General features: G+C 50.0%; 1 long non-coding RNA gene across 1 annotated transcript; it reads right to left on the minus strand.

Annotated features, from left to right (window-relative positions):
* Positions 1-5,236: 5,236 nt before the first annotated feature.
* LOC138266533 (uncharacterized) lies at positions 5,237-6,261 on the minus strand. Its single transcript, XR_011199533.1, has 2 exons — positions 5,877-6,261; positions 5,237-5,426 (listed from the first exon to the last, which is right to left on the minus strand). It is a non-coding gene; the product is annotated as an uncharacterized lncRNA (long non-coding RNA).
* Positions 6,262-10,929: the final 4,668 nt, after the last annotated feature.

Raw genomic sequence — 10,929 nt, forward strand, 5'->3', positions numbered from 1 at the left:
TTGCAAATGCCTGTTTGCTTTCCCCTGATGCTTGGGCTTTCCTGCCAATTTCAGCTGTGAGCCAACTGCATTTAATTAATAAACGTGATTCTAGCAGTGAGTTAGCCAACAAATTAACCGGGCGAGCCGAGCTTGAGACGAGCCAAGGCTCTGGCTTGGTTCTCAGAGCCTGTGCGCCAGCCGACCCCTGAACATGTTTCCTAGTAAATCATACAACAAACCTCATGTAAAATACAACAGTCTCTTCAAAATTCTCAACAGTGTATTTCTTCAACATGTGAAGGCTTTGACATTGATATGGGGCATTACATCACTGCAATGAGGATCATTTATTAAAATTTATATTTTTAATCATGATCTTTGTATCGTTCCTACCCCCAACCTGGCGAAAATGCCATTAATAAATTAACAGGCAAGTCAGTTGTTTCTTCACCCTATTTGCGGCCTAAATTCTTATACAACAAGCAACGCCACAGTCTAATCAGCCAAACACAATAGGTGTTTGTACAGCTTGTGTTCTGAACTCAAGTATTTGAAGGTACTTTCAAATTCAGTAAAGAAGACATTATCCATTGTCTCGCCCACTTTTAAATGATTCGGATGCAAACAGGATTTGCACGAGAGTTGAAACGAGGACCTCATTTCCTATCTGATTTCCGAATGCACCAGGGCCCCGAGGAGGGAGGGGGCACAAGTCCAACAACCCTTGAGGCCTGAGAGTGTACCTACTAGCATAGGTGCTGGAAGCAGGGGTGCAGCTGCACCCCAAAATAACCAGGCTACAGTTTCAAGGGTGAGCAAGAATCAAAGATGGCTTTACAATTTGTTTTTATCTTCTGAAATAGAACAAATTAAGCATTTTTTCCTAATTCTTAAGTGTGATGAAAATAAAGATTTTAATAGGAGTAAAATAAAGATGTTAATAGGAACAAAAATTATCAAGACCCTTTACTTGGTGACACATATTTGCTGAAACTCAATTTCCATCCATTATTTCTTACCCACTACATTATTTTATTACTAAAACTCTATGTCTATGTGCAACTTTTGTGGTCAGTTCAATATTGTGTGTGCCATCTGTAAATGACAGTGGGTTCCAGACCATGCTTTAGTAATGTAATTGGGACAGTGTGCACCAGATACATACCACGCCCTTACCACTCTCCCGGTGAGGGAGCATCGCCCATTTGCAATGCTTGTTCTTTGTGTCATGCTTGGATTTTTCAGAATTCTTATGAGTTCAATGATGTAATATTGATGGGGGCACCAGTAGTCTGAAAATTACTCCAGCACCACTGCCTTCTAGGGCCGCAGAAGCGCTTACAGCACTGTGAGCTTGATGCTACCTCTGTCCGATTCCTTCTGCTGCAACATCCATCTGCAGAATCCACTGGAGCACCAGTCAGAGAACTACAAAGACCTCGCTACGTGCACGCTGAATGGCTGAGCAGTGCGCATGCTCGTTTTTGTAAATGCTGAGTGCGCCATTCGGCTCTGGCTGCCTGATGCCGACAGAAGTCACAGAAGAAGGTATGCCAACGCTGCTGGGTGGCTTCTGAAGACAAGACAATCACAGTTATCACTGCGTTCAGCTTTATGGGTGGAGAGCAGATGATGGTGATTAGTAAAAGAACAGAGACATACTCAGGACAGACTGCTGGAGCGATTAAAATAAACTATTTGAGCTTTCCTTGTTTCATTTTATGCTACAAAATGCACGGGTAACTTTAAAATAACTACCTGTCTTCATTAATGCACAATCTTTCCTTAAAAAAATAACAGCAGTAGGAATAGTGATTTTTCTGTAAGTGCTCTGGTTGAGGCAGCGTCAGCATGTGGGGTTCAAGTGCTCCATGTGTCGGCAGGCGGTCACTGTCTAGGCAGCCTGTGCAAGTGAAAGCAGGGTGTAGCATGTGGGTGTGGTCTGTATCAGGGTAGGGACGGTAGGTGTGATAAGGTGTAGGGTTATCAGCTTTGCTGAGAACTAGTCATTTCTTCATGTTTTGAGATTCTGGAAAGGCCAGGACCTAGTCTGTGGATGCAGCTTCTGCCAGGGAGCATGGAGTGGTCTAGGACCGGGTGTAGTTAGGATGCAAGAGTCTGGTGCACCCTGCGTGTGGGTGCTGCGTGGGTGAGGATGTGGCGGAGAGCTGTGGTGGATGAAAGAGAGAGTCCAGTCTGTGGTTTCTTTCAGGGTGCATGGAGTGGATGTGGCCCAGGACTGGGTGTAGTTAGAGTGTAGGACTCTGGTGCATCCTGTGTGTGGGTGCTGCCTGGGTGAGGATGTGGCCAGGAGCTGTGTTGGGTGAAAGAGGGAGTGCAGTCTGCGGTTTCTTTTAAGGATGTGTGGAGTAATGTGGCTAGGACTAGGTGTAGAATTTGGATGCATCCTGTGTATGGGTTTCGTGGGAGCTATCATGGGGAAAGAGGGACTGCAGTCTGTGGTTTCTTTTAGGGGTGCATGGGTTACTGTGGCTAGGATGAGGTGTAGTTAGGGTGTAGAATTCTGGTGCATCCTGTGTGTGGGTGCTGCCTGGGTGAGGATGGGGATGGGAGCTGTGGTTGGTGAAAGAGGGAGTGTAGCCTGTAGTTTCTTTCAGGGTGCCTTGAGTGGGTGTGGCCCAAGGCCGGGTGTAGTTAGGGTGTAGGATTCTGGTGAATCCTGTGTGTGGGTGATGCCGGAGTGAGAATGAGGCTGGGAGCTGTGCTGGGTGAAAGAGAGAGTGCAGTTTGTGGTTTCTTTTAGGGGTGCATAGATTACTGTGGCTAGGACTAGGTGTAGTTAGGGTGTAGGTTTCTGGTGCATCCTGTGTGTGGGAGCTGCCTGGGTGAGGATGTGGATGGGAGCTGTGGTAGGTGAAAGAGGGAGTGTAGCCTGTGGTTTCTCCCAGGGTGCATGGAGTAGGTGTGGCACAAGGCTGGGTGTAGGATTTTGGTGCATCCTGTGTGTGGGTGCTGCTTGGGTGAGGATGTGCATGGGATCTGTGGTTGGTGAAAGAGGGAGTGTAGCCTGTGGTTTCTTTCAGGGTGCGTGGAGTGGATGTGGCCCAGGGCTGGGTGTAGTATTCTGGTGAATCCTGTGTGTGGGTGCTGCTGGGGTGAGGATGTGGCAAGAAGCTGTGGTGGATGAAAGAGGGGGTGCAGTGTGTGGTTCCTTTCGGGCTGTATGGAGTGGTGTGGCCCAGGACTGTATACAATCAGGGTGTGGGATTCTGGTGAGTTCTGTGTGTGGTTGCTGCCTGGGTGAGGATGTGGCCGGGAGCACTTGGTGAGTGAAAGAGGGAGTGTAGCCTGTCTTGAGGCACATGGTTTTGGTGCAGACAGGGTGTGAGTAAATACATGGTATTGAACTAACTGTGGCTTGAGGCTGGGAGCCTGCAAGCAGGGGTAGTTGGGCATTTGAAGTATTTGTTTGGTTTCAGGATCATTGTGTGGCTGGGGACAGGAGTTAGACCATCAGGGACACATGATTCAGGTGTAGCATGCACATGGGCGTGGCCTGCATGTGGGTGTGCCTGGGCATTTATGGGCGGTGACAGTGCAATGTGCGGGTGGTCGATTACTATATCTGAGTCCAGGAGGCATGAACAAACTGGGCGTTGCAGCCAGGGTGTGGGAATCAGGTGTGAATTGGGTCTGGTTAAGGTTTGGGTGCAACCGTGGGGCAGGTCAGCAGCAGCAAGGGGTGCCTGGTGGTGGGGGCGGGGCGCGTGCTGGATTATTTGAGGAAATCAAGGGTCATGCTTCTTACTTTCTCTCATACTCTCTCCTGAGTCTGGCTATCAAAGGTCACTTGTGAGAGTGCATTGACATGCAGCAGGTTCAAATGTTTTAGTTACATTTTTATCACTAATATAAAAGAGGTGCATGTAATGAATTACCCAAAAATATTTTCTTGCACCTTTTAGGGAGTGTTAAAAGTGTGGTTGAGACCAGTGCATAATTTGTGCAGGCAAAAATGGGGTAAATAATGTACCCCACCTATGTTGCCAACGTTTCTGCAGACGGCACGGGCCTTAGATAACTTACTCCGTTCAAGATGTAAGTTAACCCTCTTTTGATTATAATTATAAGAGGAAATAGTACAACTGATATCAACAGTGGTACTACACCCCCTCCCACTTTCAGCGGTTGTTTCTTGCCCGTCTTTCGTGGAGGAGGTTTTACTGGAATTTCTTACCCAGCATCCACTCCATGAGGACAAACAAGGTTCTAGCGAGTGGCTTTCAAGGTCAGATGGGGTGGACCAGAGACAGATCAATCAGAGAAGACCTGGATTCATGGACGTCATATAGGGGCAACTCTTGTGACTTTTAAATGATTCGGATGCAAACAGGATTTGCACGAGAGTTGAAACGAGGACCTAATTTCCTATCTGATTTCAGAATGCATCAATTATTCTCTTACCATCTCCTTAAGGGCGTAGCTACCAGTGGTACAGCCGGTGCAATGCACCAGGACCCCGAGGAGGGAGGGGGCACAAGTCCAACAACCCTTGAGGCCTGAGAGTGTACCTACTAGCATAGGTGCTGGAAACAGGGGTGCAGCTGCACCCCAAAATAACCAGGCTAGAGTTTCAAGGGTGAGCAAGAATCAAAGATGGCTTTACATTTTGTTTTTATCTTCTGACATTTTCTGAAAGAACAAATTAAACATTTTTTCCTAATTCTAAAGTGTGATGAAAATAAAGATAAAGATTTATTTCACACTGCGTGTGCCGGTCATGGCCTGAGAGGAAGCAAAATCAGTGCAGAAAAACAGGGGCACCTCATCGTTATGGACATTGGCTGGGGCTCCAATCTAATTTATTCACTATTAGTGTAATAATAATGGAGTACAATTAGGTATAATATGGACCCTCTCTGGCAGCAGAGCTAAGTAAAATGTTTTTAAAAGTATTGTGTGTGCGTGCAGGTGAGAGTATGTTTATGTGAGAGAGTGTGTGTGTGTGTGTGTGTGTGCGATTGTGTGTGTTAAGCATGTGTGTATGTGAAGGTAAAGGTCAAATGGCATGTGATGTCACTTCCACTTCTCTTAGCCTTTTGGTGAAATGAAATTTATGCCTGGATTTTATCCTGAATCATCCCTAAGAAAGGCATAATAAATGAAGCGACACAACAGACCGTGCGAAGACCGTTCTCAGGCCACGACTGAACCTCCCTCTGGAGGGAAGAGAGGTGATGTAGTGGGTTCTTTTTACCACAAAGATGGATGATGTTTTTAAACAGAAAAAAAGTTTGTTTGACTTCTTTATTTAAGTATGTCTTCTTATTTTTCTATGTTTACTTTTTTCTATGTTTTTAGTTTCTGCTCTTCTTGAGTCTTTCTTTGACTTTCCGGAGTCTCTTCCTTACTCCTTTTCTTTTTCTTATTTCTCAGGTATGGTTTCGGTTTCCCAGAGCAGAGTGGCGTTAACGGCGTTTTCCCTGGAGAGAAGAGAAAGAGAAGAAAATAAAGGTAAGGGTCTTGTACTTCAGACCTTCTTCTTTTTGGGACAGGGGGTGGGGGAGGTTTACACCACTGGAAAACCCAATAGATGTGTCTCTGTAGATAGGTTTTAGCAAGTATTTTATTTAATGATTTTGAAAAGAAAAACAAGCCTTTTGAAGATTTCCAGCTAGGGTTATTAGGTTTTACTTAAACTGTTAACACCGTATTAGGGCTCGAAATTCCTTTCAATTTGGCAGCGGTGTGCGGAGGAAAAGGGGTAAAATAAAAAGTATGGATACACACCCAGTGTCAACGAGAAGGAAACAAAAGAAAAGAAAAGAGAGAGAGAGAAAAATACAATTTAAAAAACAGCAGTGTAGGTGGTAAGGAGCTGCAAAGCCCCTCTACCAATAATACCCTGAAGGGTTGAGCATGCAGACACGTACCTGCGAAAGCCATGTCCCTCCAGGGACGTGGCTAGCACTGTGGCATATGAACTGCTCTTGCGATGGATCTTCTTCGGAAGTCGTCGCGGCTGTCGGTGTTTTGGTCTTCCCTTCCTCCACTCCACATTCCGTTTCCTGCTCCGACATCCCTCTTGGTCCTAGGCTCCTCGGCGTCTCGTCTACTCCTCCTTTCTTCTGCATTCCGTTCCACGTTCCGGTGTTGGACGCCCATTTCTGGATTCAAACCCGTTTAATCTGACATCCGTCAGATGACACGTCTTCCGGCCACAGAAACGTGCCCCTGGGGGATTGTCTATCATGTCCCGGGGGTTCCATTTGCAACGGAGCCGAAGCGGCTCCATTACAGGTGAGTTACCCAGAGCTTAATTTATGCTGGAGTTTTCTGGTGCTCGGCACCAGCACTTATTTATAAACACTGGAACCTACAAGTGACAATTCACCACAAGGTGGTGCTGTGTAATTTTTAAGCAAAGTTCATTAGGGCATCATTTAAATGTTTAATTTATTTGAAAAAATAATAAAGGTAGAACTTAAACCTTAAATTTTACTTGGCATGTGGGGTTCACCAACTGCAGTGGCCCTAGCACTTAATTATTTGCAAATCAAGCACTAGAGTTACCACCAGGGATACTGTTCCTATTACTGCAGATGTAACCACATAGGAGGTATGCACATAAGAATTATAGGAAACTCTTGAAGAGGACCTCATAGGAGTACCTATGTAATCAGCCCTCAGTGACTTCATATTCATAAGAGGCTTTGTTCAACATTAATTCCACTCGCTTTATCCAGAATGAGAAGAATTGTCTAGAACGGAGTAGAAAATTCAATTTAAATCCCACCCCCAGGACGCTTTCATGATAAACCTACCAAGAATCCTACTGATAGGGTCACAGTCATCAATATTCTGACCATGTACCACCAATGACTGCCATACAAGTTTTCTGCCCCAATAGACACCCTGATTCATCAGTTGTGTGTTACGGGGCACCGCAGGACCTGTGTCGCTACAAGGACAATGCACCCTACACCAAGGAGGGGTAAGGACTGAAATACATAGATCTGCTCTGCTCTGCTCTGTCCCAGCTTCCTACATCTCCCTTCTTACAAAATTGGTGAACCTACAGTGAGCTGTCAAGGCTGTTGTAAATGTGCACACTGGGGGTGGAAAACACGGGGGGAGTCAAGAAACAGGTGATCCACACAATGATCTTCTACTCCAAGACCTTGTATGGCTGACCAGACAAACTCAAATGGCTTCCACACGCAGGATACTGTTCCTTAAGAATCAATGAATATGTGGCAACACAGTTGTGTAACAACTGTGGTGCTTGGCCTCTGGTTGAATGAGACAATATCTACCAGCGGTCTGGTTGGCAAGTGCAACCAAGCTTTGGGATCACATCACCACCCAGGTGATTGAGTGTAGAGCAGACAAGATGAGTGGGCCTGGGTGGAGTTTTCAGAGTTCTGTTATGCAAAACTCTGTGAAGTGTTGAAAAAACTCTGCTGTACTATGTGGACTTCCACGAGAGGCAGAGTTTTGGTAAGTTGAGCTGTTCGTGCTGATTTTCAGCACCAGGAGTTTCTCCCATGATATAAAATCAGTGCTAACAGCATCACGGGGAGCACCAGATAGCGCTAACTTATTTCTACCTTTATAGTAGATTTACTACTCGAGCAGCAGGTTCCTCAATGCCAGCAAGGCTTTCTCAACACAGGCGGACGCAACCTGCTGTGACCACCCACGTTCAGAAATCTTGCTCGTGCTCGACAGCATAGCAATTTCTGCACTTAGGGGGTCATTCTGACCCTGGCGGTCAGTGTTAAAGCGGCGGCCAACCCGCCAACAGGCTGGCGGCCAAAAAAATTGAATTCTGACCCTGGCGGGAACCGCCAACACAGGCCGCCGCATTAACACTCCAACCGCCACGGCGGTACAAACAAACAGCGCAGCGGTCACCGCCAACAGGCAGGCGGCAGACAATGTACCGCCCACCCTATCACGACTCACCAATCCGCCACCTTTTCCGGGGCGGGAGCCCCGCCGATAAAAACACGGCGGAAACAGACATCTCCAATGGAAAACGCTTACCTGACACACTCCACGCGGAATCGGAACAGCATGGAACCCGAACTCCACATCCTCCCAGCCATTGCCTTCCTGCTCTTCTTCCAGGATCACGAACCTCGCCGCAGACGACAACGGTGAGTACTGCACCTACAACACAGGGGAGGGGGGAGGAGGAAAGGTTACGGGCACACACATACGCCACACACCCACCCCCACCCTCACCCCCACCGAAATACCTACACACCTATGCAGATAAAAAAGTCAGAGTGACACCCCCAAGCCCCCCCCCCCAAAAAAGCAAAGACAAAAGGCAATGAATGTAAAAGTAGAACTATATTATTGCAACAATAAAGTATAGCGACCTTAGCAATATATGAAGAATTAATACACATCTAGAACTATAACCATACAAGTAGCAAAAGTCCGGCCCAGTCTTTCAAAGTCCAAATGTCCGTGGGTCAATGTGCAGCAACACATGGGCAAAGCCCACACACGAGATCGAGTCCATTGGAGAGAACACTGCTGGGGCATCACAAAAATAAAAAACAGGCACCTCAGGGGGAAGGGAAGGGGGGGCACCTCAGCCACATGAGTCCACGACGACAGATCCACGAAGGCCCTCCATGCCCACTGTGCCATCCTGGGGAGTGCAAAGCCACAGTCTCACAAGTCTCTACAGTGGGTGGATTGCCCACTGTGCCATCCTGGGGAGTGCAAAGCCACAGTCTCACAAGTCTCTACAGTGGGTGGATTGCCCACTGTGCCATCCTGGGGAGTGCAAAGCCACAGTCTCACAAGTCTCTACAGTGGGTGGATTGCCCACTGTTACATCCTGGGGAGTGCAAAGCCACAGTCCATCAGGTGGATTACAGAGACCACTGGTCATGGAGGAGGCATGGTGGGCAGAGTGCGTCGTGAAGGCCTGCCCGACACAGAACCGGGACTGCCAATGGGCCAGCGGTGCTTGACAGGAAGGGCCCAGCGGAGCGGTGCTTGAGACGGCGGTGCCCAGCGGAGCGGTGCTTGACAGGAAGGGCCCAGCGGAGCGGTGCTTGAGATGGCGGTGCCCAGCGGAGCGGTGCTTGACAGGAAGGGCCCAGCGGAGCGGTGCTTGACAGGAAGGGCCCAGCGGAGCGGTGCTTGAGACGGCGGTGCCCAGCGGAGCGGTGCTTGACAGGAAGGGCCCAGCGGAGCGGTGCTTGACAGGAAGGGCCCAGCGGAGCGGTGCTTGAGACGGCGGGGCCCTGTTCAGCGGTGCTTCTCACGGCGGGGCCCTGTTCAGCGGTGCCTGTCTTGGCTGGCCCCTGTTCAGCGGTGCTTCTCACGGCGGGGCCCTGTTCAGCGGTGCTTGAGACGGCGGGGCCCTGTTCAGCGGTGCTTCTCACGGCGGGGCCCTGTTCAGCGGTGCTTCTCACGGTGGGGCCCTGTTCAGCGGTGCCTGTCTTGGCTGGCCCTTGTTCAGCGGTGCTTCTCACGGCGGGGCCCTGTTCAGCGGTGCTTGAGACAGCGGGGCCCTGTTCAGCGGTGCTTGAGACGGCGGGGCCCTGTTCAGCGGTGCTTCTCACGGCGGGGCCCTGTTCAGCGGTGCTTGAGACGGCGGGCCCTGTTCAGCAGTGCTTCTCACGGCGGGGCCCTGTTCAGCGGTGCTTGAGATGGCGGGGCCCTGTTCAGCGGTGCCTGTCTTGTGTTTCCAGTGAACCACACCTGGCCAATACTTGCCGCTCAGTCTGCATCGGACCTTTCCGTTGGGGGGCCCTCCTGTGATGGAGTCCTGGGACCCTGGGTCTCCTCCGATACCCCCGGAATGGGGCTGGTGGGGCCCTCATGGCCAGGTCGGCTGCTCCCTGCCTTTTGCTCCTTGCTGCCCTTGCCCTCCTTGGCAGACTGTCCGTGGCCCTTGGCTCCCTTACCCGATATGGCAGGTGACGGTGCAAGGCTACCCTCCTTGGGGGCAGGCGTATCAGGCCTGTCGCGCCTGCCCTTCAGTTTTTTGCTCCTCTTCCCAGGGGGGGGGGCTGGCTGTGCCTTTGCTGCTGGACGATGTCCCAGCCCAAGGAAAGGGCGGACTCCAAAAACCAGGCACGACGTTCTTGGGAGTTGCTGGGCTGGTGGTGGCTGAGGTGTTTGTGGAACTCTTACGGGATGGAGGGGGTGGGTCAGGTGAGGAAAAGAGGTCAACTTTAGAGAGGAAAATTTTCTTTGGAGCCATGGGAAGGGTAGCTGGAGTGGGTATGGGAGTGGAGGAAGAGGATGTGGTTGTAGGAGAGTCAAGTGTGCTGTCTTTGGGTGCAGGTGCTTGGGCAGGAGGCTGACGTGAGGTGGATGGCTGTTGTTTGGGTACCTGCCTGCGTTTGTGTGGTTGGGAAGCGGGGGTGACAGACAAACTGGGAGAGGACACAGGGGACGTGTACATGGCAGTGGGAGTGGTGACTGCACGTGTGCGGACTGTTCTGGAGGGTGTGCTGGTGATGGGTGCAATGGCTGATGGTGGTGTGCTTGCAGGTGTGTGTGGAGACGTCACAGGGAGGGAGGAGGGAGACGAGGAGGTGGGGGACACAGAGGAGGTAGTGACTGTTGGCATGTCTGCATCTGGATGTTGCTTGGGTGAATGCTTGTGTGTCCTGTGGTGCTTATGTCTGGATGAGCTGCCCTTGGGTGTTGAGGTGTGTGCAGGCTGGTCTGTAGGTGTGGATGGGATAGGCAGAGGAACAGGGGAGTGGGACTGGGTGGAGGGAGTCAGAAGGGAGGCTGGAGACAGGGACAATCGCTGCCGTCAGTGCTGAGGCCAGAGCGTTGAACGATCGTTGATGGGCAGCCTGACCCGAATGAAGGCCCTCCAGGTATGCATTGCTTTGATGCACCTCCCTCTCCACACCCTGGATGGCATTCAAAAGGGTAGACTGCCCAACAATGATGGTCCTCAGGAGGTCAATGACCTCCTCACTGAGGGCAGCAGGG

Source organism: Pleurodeles waltl, chromosome 11, assembly GCF_031143425.1.
Source record: "Pleurodeles waltl isolate 20211129_DDA chromosome 11, aPleWal1.hap1.20221129, whole genome shotgun sequence".
NCBI classification, from domain to species: Eukaryota; Metazoa; Chordata; class Amphibia; order Caudata; family Salamandridae; genus Pleurodeles; species Pleurodeles waltl.